The sequence below is a fragment of the Mus musculus genome, chromosome X (genome assembly GCF_000001635.26).
Source record: "Mus musculus strain C57BL/6J chromosome X, GRCm38.p6 C57BL/6J".
Classification (NCBI taxonomy): Eukaryota; Metazoa; Chordata; class Mammalia; order Rodentia; family Muridae; genus Mus; species Mus musculus.
This window is the reverse complement of record NC_000086.7, coordinates 28,176,339-28,199,615: the sequence shown is the minus strand read 5'-3', so window position 1 is coordinate 28,199,615 and position 23,277 is coordinate 28,176,339. Positions and strand designations below refer to the sequence as shown.

At 39.9% G+C, this 23,277-nt stretch overlaps 1 long non-coding RNA gene across 1 annotated transcript; it reads left to right on the top strand.

Moving 5' to 3' along the window:
• The first annotated feature begins 370 nt into the window (after positions 1 to 370).
• Gm42175 lies at positions 371 to 16,500 on the top strand. The gene is made up of 3 exons (XR_880623.2): positions 371 to 550; positions 14,621 to 14,731; positions 15,027 to 16,500. It is a non-coding gene; the product is annotated as a predicted gene, 42175 (long non-coding RNA).
• The last annotated feature ends 6,777 nt before the right edge of the window (positions 16,501 to 23,277 follow it).

Here is a 23,277-nt window from a genome sequence, read left to right as displayed (position 1 = left end):
GACCAGTTCCTGGAGGAACTTTTAAGCTACTATCTGAGCAGGTTTAGTCCAGATGAATGCTTCAACCCACCTGGAAAAGGTGTAACCTCCCCCCCCCACAGCCTGAAAACAGGCTGAGCAGGCTTGACTTGTCACTAGGAGATCACCTGGAGTGGAGCCTGCCACCCTATTATTCAACCACTGCTGCTGCTGCTACCTGCTGCCTAGCTGTTCCATTGCCTACATGTGGACACATGCAGCTGGACTCCAAGGATGATTCAGTGGGAGTGGGCCCCCCTCTTTATAAGCACGTGTTCCCCTATATTAAAATTGAACCTTGATCAGACTATTGTCTTGGTTCCATCCTTTCTCTCATAGCCTAGATTCCCTCTTTTCTTCCAGATTCCAAGATGCCTTCCAGGCTCGAACCCGGACATGTGAGCCACTGGCCAGCCTCAACAATTTGGCGAACCAATGCAGGACCTGAGAAAGGCAGAGGACATTTGGAAGAAACACTGCTGATTTGTAGCTCCATGCAAGAAGAAAAGAATTAAAATTTGTACCACAGAAGGTTGGTATGGGATAAGATGGATCAGTGCTATACCAGCACGCTGGATTCACTTAGGTTTAGCAGTGAGCTACCGGGAACTAGGAACTCAACAGGCAGGCCTTTGGCTGCAGCTTCTAGAAGCTGTTTTTTTTAGGAGAGAGAAATATTAGGTTTTAATAAAAGGGATTTAATAATCAGGCAGATGGCCGCAGTTGGAAACTGCATTAGGCAGAAAGAAAGTGGATTTTGAAACTCTCCCAGGGACAGAGAGAAAATTGGGGAATCCCCCTCTTGTGTGTGTGCCAGCTGGTGTCTTCATTCTAAGTGTCTGTCTTATGTTTCCGGAATTGAACATGTGCTTGTTGTATTGGTTTGTTGTCTGTGTTTTGTTTCGTGCCTCTGAAACATGGTGCAGTCTGAGTTTAGATCTGCCTGAGTTTGTTTTCTCTGGTGTTTATAGACAATGGGATTTTATGAAATGTGCGCTTGATATTTGCAGCTGTCCCTTCAGGCTGTGGTCAGCAGATGTGCTAGGAAGACTGTCACCTCACCAGGGGACACCCTGGGAAGTGGGAGAGCAAGAGTCACCTGGTGGTCTCCAGAGATTGGTCAAGATGGACCAAGTTTTGTTTATGAAAAGGAAGCTTACCCTTCTAATTCTTTTGCCTGCTCATTGAGGACAAGTAGGGGTTCCACATGTCTGGAGCTGTTGGTTTCTGCTTTGTGTGTTTTGTGCATGTGTTTAGAGCTATGTGAAAATTTAGAAAAGTGCTGGTATAGCTTCTTCTTCTTCTTCTTCTTCTTCTTCTTCTTCTTCTTCTTCTTCTTCTTCTTCTTCTTCTTCTTCTTCTTCTTCTTCTTTTTAACTAGTAATATGCTCAGTGTGTCTTCACAATCAGCTCATAAATTATTGGTTAAGATTAAATAATTGTTATATTGGTAACAGAAGTTTAGCCTTAATTTGGCAACTCAGGAATCTTTTCAATCATGTGGTGGAGCAGGCCAAAAAACTGGGCCTCCTAAGATACTTTTAACTGAGATAATATTTAATGTGATTGTTATCCTAGAAAGTAAGATTAAGATAAAATTTAAAGCAATGTCTCTTTTATGAAGCGTTAAAGCTTACATTGTCATGCATTCATAGATATAAATTGGCAGCCAAATTTTGCAATGTAGTAGTGAAGTTTTAATGTTGATTCTTAAAGTGATAAATTGTTTTGAAATTGGGTTTTGCTTTCCCAAAGTTATAGATATAATCTAATGTTGCAAAAGAAACTTAGTAATTCTAATATCATCCTCATGGCAAGAGGAACTAAGCTCAGAGCAGCTTTTGCTTGGTTTGTGTGACTTTCCTTTGTCTTGCAAACAGTGCCTAGGGAAGCTCTGGAGATTTGCCTCCAGGGGAAATTCCCTTTAGCTAAAAGAGCATCTTTGCAGATCTAGCCAGATGCTGTTTTAATAAAGTTCAAATCCATAGTTTATAAAGGATCAATCAGACTGTAAAATTTATAAAGGCATTATAATCTGGCTTGCCTACATTTTATATAGTTATTATAGATATAAAAGTGTGTTTCTTTTTTCTCTCTCTCCTTTGCATCTTAATGATTGTAAAGGTTTTGCTTCAAGTAAGTTTAAAATAACTGGAATATTTTGCCTCTAGATATGGATAAATATTGATCTACATTATGTACGAAATTTTTATCATTTCTGCTTCTATACAACAAGCCAAGAGTTTGAATCTTCCAGTGTACATTGTTTTCTAAGTAGAAATATTTTATTAGCTAATGCCTCTCAAGGGAAGTTTACTTTAAATCCTTGCTCTCACACAAGGAGCTTTTAAGTTTTGGGGAGTAGCTGTTGCTCCTGAAAAGATTCAGAGGCGATATCTTTTTATTACTTAGGGTTTTAGTTTACTACAGAAGGCTTTGCAGAAAATAAAGAAAGCTTTTATAATTGTTATTAATTATTTTTATTAGGTATTGTCCTCATTTATATTTCTAATGCTATCCCAAAAGTTCCCCATACCCTCCCCCCCACTCCCCTACCCACCCACTCCCACTTTTTGGCCCTGGCATTCCCCTGTACTGAGGCATATAAAATTTGCAAGTCCAATGGGCCTCTCCTTCCAGTGATGGCCGACTAGGCCATCTTTTTATATATATGCATCTAGAGTCAAGCGCTTCGGGGTACTGGATAGTTCACCTATATATATAATGTTGTTCCACCTATAGGGTTGCAGATCCCTTTAGATCCTTGGGTATTTTCTCTAGCTCCTCCATTGGGGGCGCTGTGATCCATCCAATAGCTGACTGTGAGCATCCACTTATGTGTTTGCAAGACTCCGGCATAGTCTCAAAAGCGATAGCTATATCAGGGTCCTTTCAGCAAAATCTTGCTAGTGTATGCAATGGTGTCAGCCTTTGGAGGCTGATTATGGGATGGATCCCTGGATATGGGAGTCTCTAGATGGTCCATCCTTTTCTCTCAGATCCAAACTTTGTCTATGTAACTCCTTCCATGGGTATTTTGTTCCCAACTCTAAGAAGGGGCAAAGTGTCCACACTTTGGTCTTCCTTCTCCTTGAGTTTCATGAGTTTTGCAAATTGTAACTTATATCTTGGGTATTCTAAGTTTCTGGGCGAATATCCACTTATCAGAAGTACATATCACTTGAGTTCTTTTGTGATTGGGTTGCCTCACTCGGGATAATGCCCTCCAGGTCCAACCATTTGCCAAGGAATTTCATAAATTCATTCTTTTTAACAGCTGAGTAGCACTCCATTGTGTAAATGTACCACATTATTTGTATCCATTCCTCTGTTGAGGGGCATCTGGGTTCTTTCCAGCTTCTGGCTATTATAAATAAGGCTGCTATGAACATAGTGGAACATGTTTCTTTCTTACTAGTTGGTACATCTTCTGGATATATGCCCAGTAGAGGTATTGCGGGATCCTTCAGTAGTACCATGTCCAATTTTCTGAGAAACCGCCAGACTGATTTCCAGAGTGGTTGTATAAGCTTGCAGTCTCAATTGTTATTAATAATAATCAATGTTAATCAAATATTAGCTGTGCCAACAACAATTCTTTGGCAAGAGAAAACATTATTGTAAAGTCATTTTCTCATCCTCCCAGCCAATTGTTGGCCCACGTGGAGCCAGCTAGCTGCTGGCTGCTGTGGGGCGGGACCTTGGGGCACACAGCTTTCCCTGAGCTGTAGTGGTTCGGGAGGTCTCCAGAAAGTGGGAGGCTTTGTAAGGAACTCAAGAGAGGGCTGCCCTTGCCATTGCCCCATAAGCCTCCACCTGTCCCGACCTGGGTAGCCATAATTTTTGCACTAAGACTCAGGGTGGGCTTTCTGGCCTACAACAGATTGGGCTGCCTTCAGCCTCTTCTGCCTGAGAGGAAGGCCAAGGGTGTGCAAGGCCGAGGTGTCGTTCACCTCAAAACACAGTTTCTACATCCTATTAAAACTACTTTGGTACTAATAAAGGATTGTAAGATATACTTGTGTATTTTAGAAAACCTATAACAAAATTTGTGTCTTAAAAACCTGACTAAGTGTCTGTTCTGTGTTCAAAACAGCAATTAATTTAGTTATTACAAAATATTAATCTATTGCATACCATCATTTTAAATAAGATTGACAATCAATATCCCAAAGATAAGTTAAGAATTGTTTTTATGCATGCTTCTGTAGCTTCTATAAATCCATGCATGCATACATCCCAATTATTGTGTTTAAAAACAACCCCTGTATGGGAAGTAAGTAGATGTAAATTAGATCACATGCTTATTCTTCCCACTGTTTCAGCACAGATAATTACGTTGTGTGCTGTAGATGGTGTTTTAAAATGCTGAACAATCAAACCTTCATTTGTATATTAATAGTAAATATTATGTCAGAGCTCACAATTGCTTAAGATTTTTCGTCCTTCAGATGCTATTAATCTCAAATTTGCAATTGCTTATGCATATACAACTCATAGAAAAAATGCTGTCCTTTTAAGAAGGCTGGTTTTAGACATTTAATAAATTTTTCTCGATTGCCTAGATAACTTAAAGCAATGCCATGTTGGATTTATATCTCAGGCAGTCTATAGGTCCTACATATTCTTTATATATTCAAAACAATTATGGTTTAATATAATATTTTAGTATTCTTGAAAATTGTGCCTATAAAATTCTTTCCTCAGTGTCCTCAGTTACTACTTGTTTCCACATAAGTGTGTGAATTCTTGAGGAATTAGACTTAATAAATTGCTGCAAATAAATGCTCTTATTCCTAAGTTAATAAATAAATTATGCACATGTAACTATTAATAACTTTTCAAGCCTTCTAGTTACAACCACTCATTTTTTTATTTCTACTTCATTCTTTTTTTTAATTAGGTATTTTCCTCATTTTCATTTCCCAATGCTATCCCAAAATTCCCCCATACCCACCCACCCCCCACTGCTCTACCCACCAACTCCCCCTTTTTGGCCCTGGCGTTCCGCTGTACTGGGCATATAAAGTTTGCAAGTCCAATGGGCCTCTCTTTCCAGTAATGGCCAACTAGGCCATCTTTTGATACATAGGCAGCTAGGGACAAGAGCTCCGGGGTACTGGTTAGTTCATATTGTTGTTCCACATATAGGGTTGCAGTTCCCTTTAGCTCCTTGGGTACTTTCTCTAGCTCCTCCATTGGAGGCCCTGTGATCCATCCAATAGCTGACTGTGAGCATCAACTTCTGTGTTTGCTAGGCCATGGCATTGTCTCACAAGAGACAGCTATATCTGGGTCCTTTAGGCAAAATCTTGCTAGTGTATGCAATGGTGTCAGCATTTGGAAGCTGATTATGGGATGGATCCCTGGATATGGCAATCACAAGGTGGTCCATCCTTTCATCACAGCCCCTAATTTTGTCTCTGTAACTCCTTCCATGGGTGTTTTGTTCCCAATTCTAAGACGGGGCAAAGTGTCCACGCTTTGGTCTTTGTTCTTCTTGCGATTCATGCGTTTAGAAAATTGTATCTTATATCTTGGGTATCCTGAGTTTCTGGGCTAATATCCACTTATCAGTGAGTACATGTTCTGTGAGTTCCTTTGTGATTGGTTACCTCACTCAGGATGATGCCCTCCAGGTCCAACCATTTGCCTAGGAATTTCATAAATTCATTCATTTTAATAGCTGAGTAGTACTCCATTGTGTAAATGTACAACATTTTCTGTATTCATTCCTCTGTTGAGGGTCATCTGGGTTCTTTCCAGCTTCTGGCTATTATAAATAAGGCTGCTATGAACATAGTGGAGCATGTGTCCTTCTTACCAGTTGGGACATCTTCTGGATATATGCCCAGGAGAGGTATTGCAGGATCCTACGGTAGTACTATGTCCAATTGTCTGAGGAATCACATTTCCAGAGTGGTTATACAAGCTTGCAATCCCACCAACAATGGAGGAGTGTTCCTCTTTCTCCACATCCTCGCCAGCATCTGATGTAACCTGAATTTTTCATCTTAGCCATTCTGATTGGTGTGATGTGGAATCTCAGGGTTGTTTTGATTTGCATTTCCCTGTTGATTAAGGATGATGAACATTTTTTTTTCAGGTGCTTCTCTGCCATTTGTATTTCTCAGGTGAGAATTCTTTTTTCAGTTCTGAGCCCCATTTTTAATGGGGTTATTTGATTTTATGGAGTCTAACTTCTTGAATTCATAAATATATTAGATATTAATCCCCTATCTGATTTGGGATAGGTAAAGATCCTTTCCCAATCTGTTGGTGGACTTTTTGTCTTATTGACGGTGTCTTTTGCCTTGCAGAAGCTCTGCAATTTTATGAGGTACCATTTATCGATTCTCACTCTTACAGCACAAGCCATTGTTGTTCTATTCAGGAATTTTTCCGCTGTACCCATATTTTTGAGGCTTTTCCCTACATTCTCCTCTATAAGTTTCAGTGTCTCTGGATTTATGTGGAGTTCCTTAATCCACTTAGATTTGTCCTTAGTGCAAGGAGATAGGAATTGATCAGTTCGCATTCTTCTACATGATAACAGCCAGTTGTGCCAGCACCATTTGTTGAAAATGCTGTCTTTTATCCACTGGATGGTTTTAGCTCTCTTGTCAAAGATCATGTGACCATAGGTGTGTGGGTTCATCTCTGGGTCTTCAATTCTGTTCCATTGCTCTACTTGTCTGTCACTATACCAGTACCATGCAGTTTTTATCACAGTTGCTCTGTAGTACAGCTTTAGGTCGGGCATGGTGATTCCAACACAGGTTCTTTTATCCTTGAGAAGAGTTTTTGCTATCCTAGGTTTTTTGTTATTCCAGATGAATCTGCCGATTGCCCTTTCTAATTCGTTGAAGAATTAAGTTGGAATTTTGATGGGGATTGCATTGAATCTGTAGATTGCTTTTGGCAAGAAAGCCATTTTTACTATATTGATCCTGCCAATCCATGAACATGGGAGATCTTTCTATCTTCTGAGATCTTCTTTAATTTCTTTCTTCAGAGACATGAAGTTCTTATCATATAGATCTTTCACTTCCTTAGTTCGAGTCACACCAAGGTATTTTATATTATTTGTGACTATTGAGAAGGGTATTGTTTCCCTAATTTCTTTATCAGCCTGTCTATCCTTTGTGTACAGAAATGCCATTGTCTTGTTTGAGTTAATTTTATATCCAGCTACTTTACTGAAGCTGTTTATCAGGCTTAGGAGTTCTCTGGTAAAATTTTTAGGGTCACTTATATATACTATCATATCATCTGCAAAAAGTGATATTTTGACTTCTTCTTTTCCAATTTTTATCCCCGTGATCTCTCTTTGTTGTCTAATTGCTCTGGCTAGGACTTCAAGTACAATGTTGAATAGGTAGGGAGAGAGTGGTCAGCCTTGTCTAGTCCCTGATTTCAGTGGAATTGCTTCCAGCTTCTCACCATTAACTTTGATGTTGATTACTGGTTTGCTGTAGATTGCTTTTATCATGTTTAGGTATTGGCATTGAATTCCTGATCTTTCCAACAATTTTATCATGAATGGGTGTTGGATTTTGTCAAATGCTTTCTCAGCATCTAAGGAGATCATCATGTGGTTTTTGTCTTTGAGTTTGTTTATATAATGGATTACCTTGATGGATTTCCGTATATTGAACCAATCCTGCATCCCTGGGATGAAACCTACTTGGTCAGGATGGATGATTGTTTGGATGTGTTCTTGGATTCAGTTACCAAAAACTTAATTGAGTATTTTGCATTAATATTCATAAGGGAAATTGGTCTGAGGTTCTCTATCTTTGTTGTGTCTCTTTGCTGTTTAGGTATCAGAATAATTGTGGCTTCATAGAATGAGTTGGGTAGAGTACCTTCTGTTTCTATTTTGTGGAATAGTTTGTGAAGAACTGGAATTAGATCTTCTTTGAAGGTCTGATAGAACTCTGCATTAAACCCATCTGGTCCTGGGGTTTTTTTTTTTTTTTTTTTTTTTTTTTTTTTTTTTTTTTTTTTTTTTTTTTTTTGGTTCAGAGACTATTAATGACTGCTTCTATTTCTTTGGGGTATATAGGGCTGTTTAGATCATTTAACCGGATCTTGATTCAACTTTGGTGCCTAGTGTCTATCTAGAAACTTCTCCATTTCATCCAGGTTCTCCAGTTTTGTTGAGTATAGCCTTTTGTAGAAGGATCTGATGGAGTTTTGGATTTCTTCAGGATCTGTTGTTGTGTCTCACTTTTCATTTCTGATTTTGTTAATTTGAATGCTTTCTCTGTGCCCTCTAGTGAGTCTGGCTAAGGGTTTGTCTATCTTGTTGATTTTCTCAAAGAACCAGCTCCACATTTGGTTGATTCTTTGAATAGTTCTTCTTGTTTCCACTTTGTTGATTTCGCCCCTGAGTTTGATTATTTCCTGTCATGTACTCCTCTTGGGTGAATTTGCTTCATTTTGTTCTAGAGCTTTTAGATGTGTTGTCAAGCTGTTAATGTGTGCTCTCTCCAGTTTCTTTTTGGAAACACTCGGAGCTATGAGATTTCCTCTTAGGAATGCTTTCATTGTGTCCCATAAGTTTGGGTATGTTTTGGCTTCATTTACATTAAACTCCAAAAAGTCCTTAATTTCTTTCTTTATTCCTTCCTTGACCAAGGTATCATTGAGAAGAGTGTTGTTCAGTTTCCATGTGAATGTTGGCTTTCTATTATTTATTTTGTTATTGAAGATCAGCCTTAGACCATGGTGGTCTGATAGGACGCATGGGACAATTTCAATATTTTTGTATATGTTGAGGTTTGTTTTGTGACCAATTATGTGGTCAATTTTAGAGAAGGTACCATGAGGTGCTGAGAAGAAGGTATATCCTTTTGTTTTAGGATAAAATGTTCTGTAGATATCTGTTAAGTCCATTTGTTTCATCACTTCTGTTAGTTTCACTGTGTCCCTGTTTAGTTTTTGTTTCCATGATCTGTCCATTGGTGAAAGTGGTGTGTTGAAGTCTCCCACTATTATTGTGTGAGGTGCAATGTGTGCTTTGAGCTTTACTAAAGTTTCTTTAATGAATGTAGCTGCCCTTGTATTTGGAGCATAGATATTCATAATTGAGAGTTCTTCTTGGAGGATTTTACCTTTGATGTGTATGAAGTGCCCCTCCTTGTCTTTTTTGATGACTTTGGGTTGGAAGTCAATCTTATCAGATATTAGGATGCCTACTCCAGCTTGTTTCTTCATACCATTTGCTTGGAAATTGTTTTCCAGCCTTTAATTCTGAGGTAGTGTCTATCTTTTTCTCTGAGATGAGTTTCCTGTAAGCAGCAAAATGTTGGGTCATGTTTGTGTAGCCAGTTTGTTAGTCTATGTCTTTTTATTGGGGTGTTGAGACTATTGATATTAAGGAAAAGTAATTGTTGCTTCCTGTTATTTTTGTTGTTAAAGTTGGCATTCTGTTCTTGTGGCTGTCTTCTTTTAGTTTTGTTGATGGATTATTTTCTTGGTTTTTTTAGGGCGTGGTTCCCGTCCTTGTATTGGTTTTTTTCTTTTTTTCTGATATTATCCTTTGAAGGGCTGGATTCGTGGAGAGATAATGGGTGAATTTATTTTTGTCGTGGAATACTTTGGTTTCTCCATCTATGATAATTAAGAGTTTGGCTGGGTATAGTAGCCTGGGCTGGAATTTGTGTTCTCTTAGTGTCTGTATAACATCTTTCCAAGCTCTTCTGGCTTTCATAGCCTCTGATGAAAAATCTGGTGTAATTCTGATAGGCTTGCCTTTATATGTTACTTGACCTTTTTCCCTTACTGCTTTTAGTATTCTATCTTTATTTAGTGCATTTGATGTTCTGATTATTATGTGTCAGGAGGAATTTCTTTTCTGGTCCAGTCTATTTGGAGTTCTGTAGGCTTCTTGTATGTTCATGGGCATCTCTTTCTTTAGATTTGGGAAGTTTTCTTCAATAATTTTGTTGAAGATGTTTGCTGGTTCTTTGAGTTGAAATTCTTCATTCTCATCCACTCCTATTATGCATAGGTTTGGTCTTCTCATTGTGTCCTGTATTTCCTGGATGTTTTGAGTTAGGATCTTTTTGCATTTTCCATTTTCTTTGATTGTTGTGCCGATGTTCTCTATGGAATCTTCTGCACCTGAGATTCTCTCTTCCATCTCTTGTATTCTGTTGCTGATGCTGGCATCTATGGTTCCAGATTTCTTTCCTAGGGTTTCTATCTCCAGTGTTGCCTCACTTTGGGTTTTCTTCATTGTGTCTACTTCCCTTTTTAGGTCTAATATGGTTTTGTTCATTTCCATCATCAGTTTGGAAGTGTTTTCCTGATTTTCTATAAAGACTTCTACCTGTTTGGTTGTGTTTTCCTGTTTTTCTTTAAGGACTTGTAACTCTTTAGGAGTGTTCTCCTGTATTTCTTTAAGTGAATTATTAAATTCCTTCTTTATGTCCTCTACCATCATCATGAGATATGTTTTTAAATCCAGGTCTACCTTTTCAGTTGTGTTAGGATCCTCTGGACTGGGCAAAGTGGGCGTTCTGGGTTCTGATGATGGTGAGTGGTCCTAGTTTCTGTTAGTAGGATTCTTACTTTTTCCTTTCGCCATCTGGCAATCTCTGGATTTAGTTGTTATAGTTGTCTTTTTTTAGAGATTATTACTCTGTTGATTTTGTTACCCTCTATCAGCAGACGTGGGTGACTAGCTCTCTCCTCTGAGTTTCAGTGGTCAGAGCAGTCTCTGCAGGCAAGCTCTCCTCTTTCAGGGAAGGTGCACAGTTATCTGGTGTTTGGACCTTCTCCTGGCTGAAGATGAAGGCCCAAAACAGGATTTTTCCCAGGAGCTCTGTTGCTTTGGCCAGGAAGGTGGCCGATTGTCTGGAGCCGAAGTTTGTGCCACCTCAGAAGCTCTCTGGCTCTCGCCTGTCCCAGAAACGGCTGGCCTCTGTATTCCACACCCTCACCCGTGCAGCCTGCCCTCCGCGGAGTCCCGGAGCCAAGGAGGCTCCGGCCGCCAGGGCCTATGGAAGAAACTTCTCGGGCCGGGCGGACCCCTGTGCTCTCACCAGGAAGGTGGCCCCTCCTGTATTTCTTTAAGTGAGTTATTAAAGTCTTTCTCGATGTCCTCTACCATCATCATGAGATATGCTTTTAAATCCGGGTCTAGCTTTTCGGGTGTGTTGGGTTGCCCTGGACTTGGCAAAGTGGGAGTGCTGGGTTCTGATGATGGTGAGTGGTCTTGGTTTCTGTTAGTAAGATTCTTACTTTTACCTTTCGCCATCTGGTAATACCTGGAGTTAGTTGTTATAGTTGTCTCTGTTTAGAGATTGTTCCTCTGGTGATTCTGTTACCCTCTATCAGCAGACCTGGGAGACTAGATCTCTCCTCTGAGTTTCAGTGGTCAGAGCGCTGTCTGCAGGCAAGCTCACCTCTTACAGGGAAGGTGCACACTTATCTGGTGTTTGGACCTTCTCCTGGCCGAAGATGAAGGGCCAAAATAGAACCTTTTCCAGAAGCTGTGTTGCTTTCACCTGTCCCAGAAGCTGTTAATTTCAGTAGTCCACACTCTCATCTGTGCAGACTACTTTCTGTGAAGTCCCGGAACCAAAATGGCTCCCGCGGATCCTGAGGCTAGGGCCTCTCCGTCCGGGCAGACACCTGACCTCTGGCCGGGAAGGTGGCCGGATGTCTGAAGCCCGAATATGGCGCTGCCTCAAAAGCTCTGTCACTCTTGCCTGTCCCAGAAGCTGTTAGCTTCTGTAGTCCACACTCTCACCTGTGCAGGCTGCTTTCTGCTGAGTCCGGGAACCAAGGTGGCTCCCGCCGCTCCTGAGTCAAAATCCTAGCCTCCCAGGCTGGGCAGACCCCTGTCATCTGGCCGGGAAGATGGCCAGATGTCTGGAGCCCGAAAACGGCGCTGCCTCAGAAGCTCTGTGGCTCTCGCCTGTCCCAGAAGCTGTTAGCTTCTGAGGTCCACACTCTGGTCTGTGCAGACAACTTTCTGTGGAGTCCTGGACATCAACCACTCACTCTTTAAGAGAAACAATTCAAAGTGCTATTAATCACTGCCCATGTTACGTGAATACTGACTATAACAGTCAAGTATTTGAGATGTTTTGTCTACAAGTTATTAATTCTAAAGGACAAGATATTGTGGAACTTTAAAACTTTAACTTTAAGAATGAAGACCAAAGTGTGGACACTTTGCCCATTCCTAGAAATGGGAACAAAACACCCATGGAAGGAGTTACAGAGACAAAATTTGGAGCTGTGACGAAAGGATGGACCATCTAGTGATTGCCATATCCAGGGATCCATCCCATAATCAGCCTCCAAACGCTGACACCATTGCATACACTAGCAAGATTTTGCTGTAAGGACCCAGATATAGCTGTCTCTTGTGAGACTATGCCAGGGCCTAGCAAACACAGAAGTGGATGATCACAGTCAGCTATTGGATGGGTCACACGGCCCCCAATGGAGGAGCTAGAGAAAGTACCCAAGGAACTAAAGGGAACTGCAAACCTATATGTGGAACAACAATATGAACTAACGAGTACCCCGGAGCTCTTGACTCTAGCTGCATATGTATCAAAAGATGGTCTAGTTGGCCATCACTGGAAATAGAGGCCCTTTGGACTTGCAAACTTTATATGCCCCAGTACAGAGGAACACCAGGGCCAAAAAGGGGGAGTGGGTGGGTAGGGGAATGGGGGGTGGGGTGGGTATGGGTGACTTTTGGGATAACATTGTAAATGTAAACGAGGAAAATACCTAATTAAAAAAAAGTTTACGATAAAAACAAAACAAAACAAAACAAAAAAAAAAAAACAAAAAAACAAAAAAAAAACAAACAAACAAAAAAAACTTTAACTTCTTAAAAGACAAAGAAGGGGGAAATTATATCCCTGTGCATATTATTTAGTGTATTTCTGTGCACATTATTTAAATCATACTTTTATTTTAGAATTTTGAAATTTGGATGTCAAAGAACTTAATGCTTTATAGTATCTTAAAAGGATCTACTTATTGGCATATGGTTTGATCCTAAACAGCTACCTTATTAGGGAAAGGAAAAACATAGGTTCTCTCCATGGAACACTGCAGAAGCATGATGGCTAATTCGTTTGACAAGCTGGCAGGTGAGTTGGCTCAGTGCCCTGACTGAAGTGACAAGGAAGCTAAATTGGGTACATGTTTTCGACCCATCCTTGCTTTCCATTTTTCCAGTTTGGACTAGTGAAGCTCTCTTGCTTCAAGCTTTTAAAACTTTATGGCAAAATGAACATCAGAGACTGTATATTCTGACTAGAAATATTAGTCATATAATAGTCATAATGATTTTTCTCTTTTCTTAAAGGTGACCAGTTATTCTAACACAGTCTTGGACTGGTCTAGTAATAAGTCCAATATTAGAGATTCCTATTGAAGATAGCTAAAAATCTTGATTATCTAGCAAAGTTGATTCAGAGCACAGCCTCCACTTCCAGAGAATCTCTGGCCTTTTTACTAATTCTAAAAGCCAGCTCCCACACACCTGGAGGCCAGAGCCTGATCTTGATTGTTGCTAATTTGCAACTGAATAAAGTACCTGTGCTTCCACAAAGAAACTGTGTACTGTTGCCTTTCACTGTCTGGATTTTGTTTTTCAAGCAGGTCAATCAACACCCTTCAGCCTGACTGTACCAGGTGTGCATCCCTGCCCCCAAGAGTGTGCAGATGGCAGCTACTAATTTTCATTCTAAAAGCATTCCAGTACATATTATGGCTTTTGGTCTGATTCATCAGGCCATAGAGACAATAAAGATGAGGAGGATGACCTCTAGCTCCCAATATAGCCTAAGAGTCACAAATTGTGTTGTGACAATTGGCATAATTCTTGTAGAGGCATTGCTGAACCCATACATGTGAGCTGTTGGCTGGCCTCAACAAAAAGGTACCTGCAAACCTAGCAAGTAAAGTTTTCCATCCCCTGGCAGGCTGAAGCTTGCTGAAGTCAGTTTCCCTAAAGTTGCTGAGGTGTTTATTTCATATTTCGAACCCTTCCTAGGTAAGGGCTCCCTGTTTTAGATTAATTTGAATACAAACCTGGCATAATCTTGAACCAGGATGTCCAGTTTAAGTGAAATGTACTTTAATCTGAGTAACTCAGAAAGTTGCATGGACCCCAGATGCCTGGTGAAGATCAATTACCAACAATCTTGCCAGTTGTTTGTGTGAGAATGATCTTTGCCTCTGATGTCCTCCATCAACCTGTGGATGTGAGCTGTATATTTTTTCTTTACAATGGAGTCTCAGGCGGCACCAGGTTGGGTTATGTCATCAGAATATAATATAAATAGATGTTAGGGGTGTTTGTTGGGGAGCCAGGTCAGCAACCTGGCAGTGGAGGACCACAGTTCATAGGAAAAGTCAAATAGCTTCTAGAAAGTTCAATAAATTCTCTTTGTTTTTAATATCCTGTCTTGTAGTGGTAAGATGCCGCCTTTATCGTTCATACATACATGCAGTGGACAGAGTAGTAAAAATCATAGCAAAGTCCATCTATATGGTAATGGTGTTTCCATTTTCCTATCTGAGAGCTTGACTCAGATTAATAATTTTTTGTTCTCAGGGCCGAGATACCTGGCTTATGACTACGTCATTAACAATAAAGTACCTGCTGTACAGCTGCCAAGCTTGTCATGAGTGCGCAAACATTTGGAATTCAGACCACAAGAATGCTGTAAGTTTAAAGATGCTTGTCCCCCAGTCTTCCCAGGAGAACCCTGTGCTGGTAGATGAGAGAGTTGGTTGTAGCTGAGAGATTAGGTTATAAGGGAAGATGAACAAATGCCAAAAGGGTGAATTCCAACAACCTCAGCTGGGCCCCTGGGAGAGTAGACAGCTTCAATCTACCAGAATATAGCTCTGGGGTGGATTCAGGGCAAAGCACAGGCAGCTCTATTCACATTTTCAAGCTGGAGCCAGGAGATAAGAATATTTGCCAATACCTTTGATTCTTTTTTCCATTAACTAAGGTCTGAGTCTTCAGGCACCCAGTCATCAGGGTCCAGGTTGATGCCGCAGCATGTCTTCCAACCCACCTACCACCAGAGGGCAGCAGCGTACATTCACAACAATTGTTGAGAAGTCAGGAAGCCCAGGAATCTTATGTGTGGATGAGGACATAGCAAAAGGAGAAGCATTCCATACCACCTGCCTTCATGCCTGCCACGCCCTGGGTTTGGGCCCCCATCTGAACCATCTCCTGCACATAGCCATGCAATCATAATAAGGAATCTCGAGATCTGTGACAATCTCTCTCTTCTCCCCAGCCCACAGCTCCATCACACCCTACTCTAATCACTAAGTATCACTCAAAATACTTCACTGTCTTCTGTTTTTCCAAAGTCCCTAAGTCACTTTAAGACTTTCTATGTCCTCTGTAAACAGTCACATACTCATGTCTGGGGCTAGGTACACATGTGGAGATAGAGTGTAAGAGACAAGAATGAAGGAGAGAAAAGTGAGGAAGGAAAAATAAAGAGCTATTTATGTAGTAGGTCTGTGTGCCCCAAACACCATGGGATGATCCAAGGATATCCAGCATTAGGTGTGACTTCTTCAAAATAGTTTTGAGTAAGCAGCTTAGCCCAGAGAAGACCTAAGGATCCAAAGCATTGCTGCATATTACTACTGTGTGCAAAGAGGCCAGGAAGCTATCCCAGGAAATTTCATCACATCCCTCAATGGCAGATGCATTCTACTGAGAAGAGAGCAACGGGTTCACTTGGCAAATATTGCTGTCACATGATGTCGATGTATATGCATCTCCTATGACTTTAACTCCTCTGGAGCACTGCCTGCCTCAGGAGCCAGCACTTGTCCAAGCTGCCACAGGTCAACCTGGTTCTTGGTTCTCCTAAAGACTCCTTAGTCTGAGGGAACTTACATTCCCATACTTCTGAGACCCAAATAACCCATTTCCCAAATCCATGCAGGAAAACCACACGGAAATATTTGGGGCATCTATGAGAAAATTCTCCTTCAGGTCAAAATCACTCTGTGAAGGCCAAGCTACCTTTACCTCAAGTCTACACCAATGGTAATGAATTTTTAATAAAAATTTCTCAGGAGAAATTTCTTTTACTATGACTGGCCTTTTTGCTTAATCTCAAAACCAGAGTTAATAATATACTCTGAGGTCACTTCAGACGTAGAACAATGCCAACTGTATGCATTTCCTTTGTATAACCTCTCTTTAAGGGACTAATGGAACAACCAACCTTACTTGCCTTGAGTTTTAAGTAACCAATCATTATAATCTGATGTAAGGCATAGCTGTTATTTTAAAATATGTTTTTCAATGCTTCTGACCCAGAGTGTAATGAATGTGTATCTATGTAAGTGTTACAATGATCACATTTGGAAAATGGTAAATAGGATCAAAGCTGTTTTTTAAAAATGAATACCCACCACAAATATTGAATAAAATATATAAATAGTGCATAAAATGGTATTTGTAATGTTTTTTATCCAGATCAGTTGAAGTCAGTTATTTATTCACTTGAAAAACACTATGAAACATTTCTTTAGGTATCACTAATTTTTCCCCATATGGTGCTTTTTGTGTGGCTCAATGGGGGTAGAGACAGAGAAAGAGAGAGAGGGGAGAGGGAGAGAGAGGGAGAGAGGGAGAGAGACGGAGAGAAAGAGAGCGAGAGGGAGCAAGCGAGCGAGCGAGCGAGAGAGAGAGAGAGAGAGAGAGAGAGAAATTGATTCAGTTATTCAAGCTGGTAAAGACACAGATTCATGCAACAGAGAGAAACAGTGGAAGATATTGGAGGGAGAGAAATAATAAATTCAAATCTTAGATCATTCTTCGTTAAATTCACCAAGGAAATGCATTTATATTTATTTTCCATAATTGCCACAGACACTCTGGGCCCCTTTGTCTGCTTGGAACAGGTCTCTAGTTGTGGGTGGGCAAAGCGTAGGATGAATTCACAAACAGACACACACAGGAGAGGTTGTGTGAAATCTGAATGTATTTTTCAAATCAAGCATCAGACTTTTTATGCAGAAGACAATAAGGAAGTTGGGTGACATATTCGTAAGTTACAAATGAGGTGACCAGAATCTTACATAAAACAGAGTAATGCAAACACAAGAGGTCTAAAGGGAACCACCTGGGATAGAATTCATTGATAACAACTAGGATCAACAAGGGCTCCACCTAAGATTCACAAATCTTAGATGCCAGGGTCAAGGACTTTGCGCCCTTGCCATAGTTCCTATTTTAGTCTATTGTATAGTCCATCTTCCCCTTACGCCATTGTAAATATGTGTGTGTATAGGTGTAACTTCGCTATAGTTCTAAGTATCTATTCTGGTTACTCTTTTGGTCTGAAACTTCCTTCTTCCTCAGTGATGGTAAATTCCTGTGTAAGGGAGTGACCTAGCCTTTATTCAAAGTGATAGTATAGTACCAGAGGCTATTCTGATTAGCAACATTCTTACTGAATTTCAAGCCCATGGCCTTGCTCAAGGATGTTCTAGGACTGTTGGAACACTGGCAGAAGGCTTTAGCTATGTCAGAATTCAAACATAAAAGGCACTTATAATAGGAAAATACTGAAAGAGAGCACGTGGATCCATACACTAGACTAACTCGGGAATGGAAAATTAATGTATGGGTTAGAGGGAATGCCAGACTCCAGGAGGAGAGCTTCCTTGAAGCTCTTTGCCTCATGAGTGACTTTCAAGCCTCTCAGCTTAAGTTGACTCGACCAGAGCGCATGGCACATAATTTAACACTGATGGTTTTTGGGTGCTCTAAAATCATTTCTACATTCAAACAATTGCATTTTGGTATTCAATGTGGGTGATATTTTTGTATTTTAGGGCACATTGCTGTGTTACCTAGCGATGTCAGAAGGTGGGGACCTTGAATATATTTTGAAAGCCAGATGTCAGCACTTGATTGCTGAGTAGTCCCTGAAAAAGCACAACTTTATCACTAGGATGTAAAAGAATAGTAATGTGGTCCTGTAAATCAATAATAATAATAATAAGAAGAAGAAGAAGAAGAAGAAGAAGAAGACAGTTTTGAGTGACCATGTGACCATTGCAGGAGACAAAACTCCAGGCTAAAGAGCATCAAAGTAATGGAGATGGGCATTGACAGAAAGGAGGTCATGTCAACTATTTACCAGACTTTCAGGAATACAGGATATAGGAATATTCCAGGTCTTGAAGTATAACTCTATATGATCTTCCTGAAGTTATTCTTGGATTAGCTGATACAAATGTTTACGTTTGTCCCCTTAATTACACATTAGTGTGCTGAAACAAGAAACCCTTCCATTCAAGAACATTGGATAGGAGTTTTTCAGTAGCTCCTTGAGAAAGAATGTTCTGGGACAGAGTTTTACAACTCCATTGAGACAGAAACTTCTACCCTAAAGAGAGCAAGGAGCCGGGCGTGGTGGCGCACGCCTTTAATCCCAGCATTCGGGAGGCAGAGGCAGGCGGATTTCTGAGTTCGAGGCCAGTCTGGTCTACAGAGTGAGTTTCAGGACAGCCAGGGCTACACAGAGAAACCCTGTCTCGAAAAACCAAAAAAAAAAAAAAAAAAAAAAAAAATGAGAGCAAGGTAAGGGGGAAATATAGAGTTGAAAATGTGAGCTTTGCTTTGAAACCTTGCACACACTTATTCTGTACTTTGATGGGGGAATTACCTTTGCCATGAATCCTTTGACTGTCAAAAGTTGGGGAATTGGTATACCAAATAGAAACATCATCTACTGTGCCTACAATGTCTTTTTTGAGAACAAGTTTGATGGAAACTCGAATATAAAGTTTATTAAAAAATTCAACTGAGTTCAGTATCTGTCTGTGGAATCAGGTTTTTGATTTTGGCAAGTAAATTAAGGATATGTGGAAGGAGTTAACATAGTTGTCAGAAATCTTTATTATTTCAATTATGTATAATTTTATGATTGAAATTACAGATTCCAGCCTAATCACGAACTTTGTTTAGTGGTAGTAATCGTATTTCTTACTGTTTTAGGATTTAGGGATGGAGTTGAGTGGCAAGGTGCTTATTACACTTGATGCAGTGTCTGCTTCTTTAGCAATATTACCTTCTGCTGAGTCAACCCTAGTATCATAGAACTGGGATGTAAGCAACTGTTTCATAATAATGCATTGCCACACACTACCTGATCCTCTACTGAGCAAAACACACCAACTCATTACCTTCCAAACTCACCGTTGGCTACTCAGTATCTTGGCTACTTCTGGCTAGATATGTGCCTCTAAGAATGAGTCATATGACTCAGCCTGGGAGACAAAGACCCCGTTGTGTCACCATTTCCACTGTACTGTGAGAATTAAATTCTCCCAAGGGACAGGAACCATACGATATAACTATCCTTAAGGAACCTTCTCCCTTTCTGGAAAAGAGATCAGAACCCTCAGATACAAAAGCGTGGACACTGGATCCAGGGGCTGAACACAGGCCCTCTCACTTGGATGTTGGTACAGGATCCTAGTTATCATCTTGACTCCTCAAATGCAGAGTGATGCCCAGGGTGGTCATGCCTGCCAAGGATTTGCTATCGCTGTGGTCCATACCACACCCAAAGTCCTAGAGAACATACAGTATAAAAAGGTGGGTCGCTGCCATGGGGGACACAATCACCTACCTCAACTAGTTACTAGGCTCCTAAATAGCTTCAAACCTGGATGGGAGAGGATATATTTCATCTTACTCTGGAAGGGGGAAATGCTGTGGTTATTCTGTTTCCTTAACAAAAGAAAAATAATGATAGTAATTGCTAACCAAACTGTGTGCTCTTCTCTAGGGCATATATTGCTCCCACTCTCAACATTCAACAGTTAGCAGTAGTTTTTGTATAGGGTTGAGGCCTCATGGGCGTTCTATGTCCACTTTGCCACATATCCTGTCCATCTTCATCTCATGTTTAAACTATCATACTGGTGAGTCCTGATTAGTATAGAGAGAGTAAGGAGGGATATATGGGAAGGCCTGAAGGGAGAAAAGATAAGCGATAAACAATGTAATTATAGCATAATCTCAAAAATTGAATGAAATTTCCTTCCTCTGGCTGGACTTCCTGGTTGGTCCTCAGTGGGAGGGGATGTGCTTAGTTTGGCTGGGACTACCTGTTCCAGGGCAGGGTGAGACCTGAGGGGACTTCCTCTACTCTGAGAAAACAGGGAGGGAGTAGTGGGGAAGGGATGTAAATTGAATAAATAAATAAATAAATAAATAAATAAATAAATAAATAAATAAATGGAAGAAACCTTTGAAGTTGGTTGTGCTGGCTCATACCTTTAATCCCAGCATTCAGGAGGCAGAGACATTCACAGATCAGAGTTGGAAGCTAGCCTGTTGTACAGAAAGAGTTCCAGGAAAGCCAAAGCTATAGAGTGAAACCCGTCTTAAAAAAAAAAAAAAAAAAAAAAAAAAAAAAAAAAAAAAAAAAAAAAAAAAGGAAGTAAAGAAAAAGAAATAAAGAAAATTAGGAGCTGAAGGGGTTAGCAGCCCCAAAAGAGGAACATTATGAACTAACCAGTACCCCCAGAGTTCCCAGGGACTATATCACCTACCAAAGAGTACACATTGTGAGAATCATGGCTCTATCTGCATATGTAGCAGAAGATGTCCTAGTCATTCCTCAGTGGGAGGAAAGGCTCTATGTCGGCTCTATGCCCTACTGTAGAGGTATGTCAAGGCCAGGAAACAGGCGTGGGTAGGTTGGTGAGCAAGGGGAGGGGGAGGAGATAGGGGGTTTTGGGAGAGGAATATAGGAAAGGGAAAAACATTTGACATGTAAATAAGGTAAATATCTAATAAAATATATTTTGGTCTATAAAAAGTATAAAAAAATAAAATTCAAAAATATTATTAGCTGTGATTCTCCTTCATGGAATGTCACAAGTCCATACATGGGATTCAAGATTGAACATTAGAATGAAAAGAAGAAAAGAAAAGAAAAACCAGCAAAGTAAAGGCAGAACAAAGAAAAAAAAAACCTTTAGGGGACCAGAGGCTTTCCCTAAAGTTATATCCTGACAGTGATATCTGTTCCTCAACATAGTTTGACGTGTCTGGCTACAGTGGGAGAAATTCTGCCTAGCCCTACAGAGACTCGATGTACAAGGGTGGGTGGATACCCACAGGAGGCCACTGCCCTCTCAGAGAAAGAGATACAGGATAGTGGTAGGGTCTCTCTAAGGGGGGACAAGCAGTAGGGAACACTTGATATAGATATTTAATTTTAGAAAAGACTTTGATGTCAGTGACAATGATTCTCCCAAAAGTTCTTTTATTGTTTATAATGTTTTGGGTATATTGTTTTTGTTTGTTTGAAATTAAGAATTGCTCTTTCTATTTTTGTGAAGAATTGTCTTGGAATTTTGATGGTATTTGCATTAAATCAGTGGATTACTTTTGGTAAGATGGCCATTTTCACTGTTAATCCTACTGATTCATGAGTAAGGGAGATCTTTCTGTCTTCTGAGGTCTTCCCTTCCTTACTCCAGGGATTTGAAGTTCATTTCATACATGCCTTTCACTTGATTGGTGAGTTACACTGAGGTATTCTATGTTATGTGTGGCTACTTGAATGGTGTTGTTCCCTAATTTCTTTCTCATCTACTTTATCATTTGTATAAAGGAAGGAAACTGATTTGTTTGAGTCAATGTAATATCTAGCCACATTGCTGAAGTTGTTTATCTATCATAGGAGTTCTCTGGTAGAGTTTTGAGGGACATTTATGTATCATATCACCCATGAATAGTCATACCATGACTTCTTCCTTTCCAATTTGTATATCCTAAGATCTCCTTTTGTTGTCTTATTGCTCTAGCTAGAACTTTGCTGGTGGCCAGCCCTGGCAGGTTCTTCTCTTTTGTTTGTTTTGATGAGGCAGCAGAGTGGGGAGAGCATCAGTGGAGTGTAAGACTTCATATTACAAGATACAGGGTAAGACTGTCTTTCAAGATATCTAGAGTTGCTGTATAATAATAAAAAATTTACTTATCTAAGTCTAAGTTACTTTGCTGCTGTAGCTGACCTGCCTCCTGTGTTTCTCTGAGACCTGAAACTGTGGCCTCTGGCACTTAACACCTCATCCTAAAATAGCATGGGATTAAGTAAAGAATTAATTGCTAGAGACTTTTCTCTTTTGTCCAGATGCCTCTTACTTCTCAGTCTAGGGGGAAGCATGGAACAATAAACTTCTATTGGATGAGAAGAAGAGAATAGTGCTCACAGAAGGAAAAATTTTGCATAAGAAAATATGCATAAACACATAAATTCACATAGAGTTACACAAATGCAAATTCATACATTCCAATTCAAACCAGTTAGGTTCAACTTGCATGAATTGTGTCAATTACATACTTACACGCACATATCCATACAGACCTATGCATATGACGCAAAGATCAAGCACTGGTGCAGGAAACTAACTCATTCTGGATGAAAAATGTGCTCCAACCTTTATTTTATGAAGAAAAAAGTTTCTACCCTTTTAATGCTGAATGAATTTAACACAAGATTATAAGAAAAAAGGTTTGTTCTTTAATAAGGCTAAGCTTGCCTTAGTAAGAAAAGACCTATTCTGTCCATGGTAAGGAGAAACTTGCCTGCTACTTCTGCTATCTCTGCAGGTTCCTTTTCCTCTTTCTCTCCGCATTCTGCACATTGCTCTATTAGTTTTTATTTTTTTTAATGTTACATATAGTTTAGAATTTAATCCACTCTGCATTTTTTCTAATCTTGCTCTCTTCTCTTTCCCCCTTTCTCTCAACATCTTCTCTTCCAATGCTATTCCTATACTTCTAAGTTCTTGTTCAGCTCTGTTATGTCCATAAACTGTTCTATCTAAAAATTTCTCAGCTCATTTCTTCTCTCTTCTCTTTATCCTCAGCACTTACACATCTTACAGAATACATGACCACATGTTAAAAAGATCATCAAATGTTCACACATAAAATCATAAATTGAAATAGAATTTTACAACAGAGAATGCTTACATGCATATATACTAGGAGTAATTATCTGGCTAAATATTCATCACCTGTCACAGCTAAGAAGGTTCACTGAAAGGTAAAAACCATAAGTAAGTTATTAGTGAAGTTTTGTATAGTAAACCTAGTCAATATTATATTTTCTATACCAGAGCCTTTAATTAATTGTTAGTTATATTTTTACGACCTTTGGTTAATTGTTTTACAACCATTTGGAATGTAGT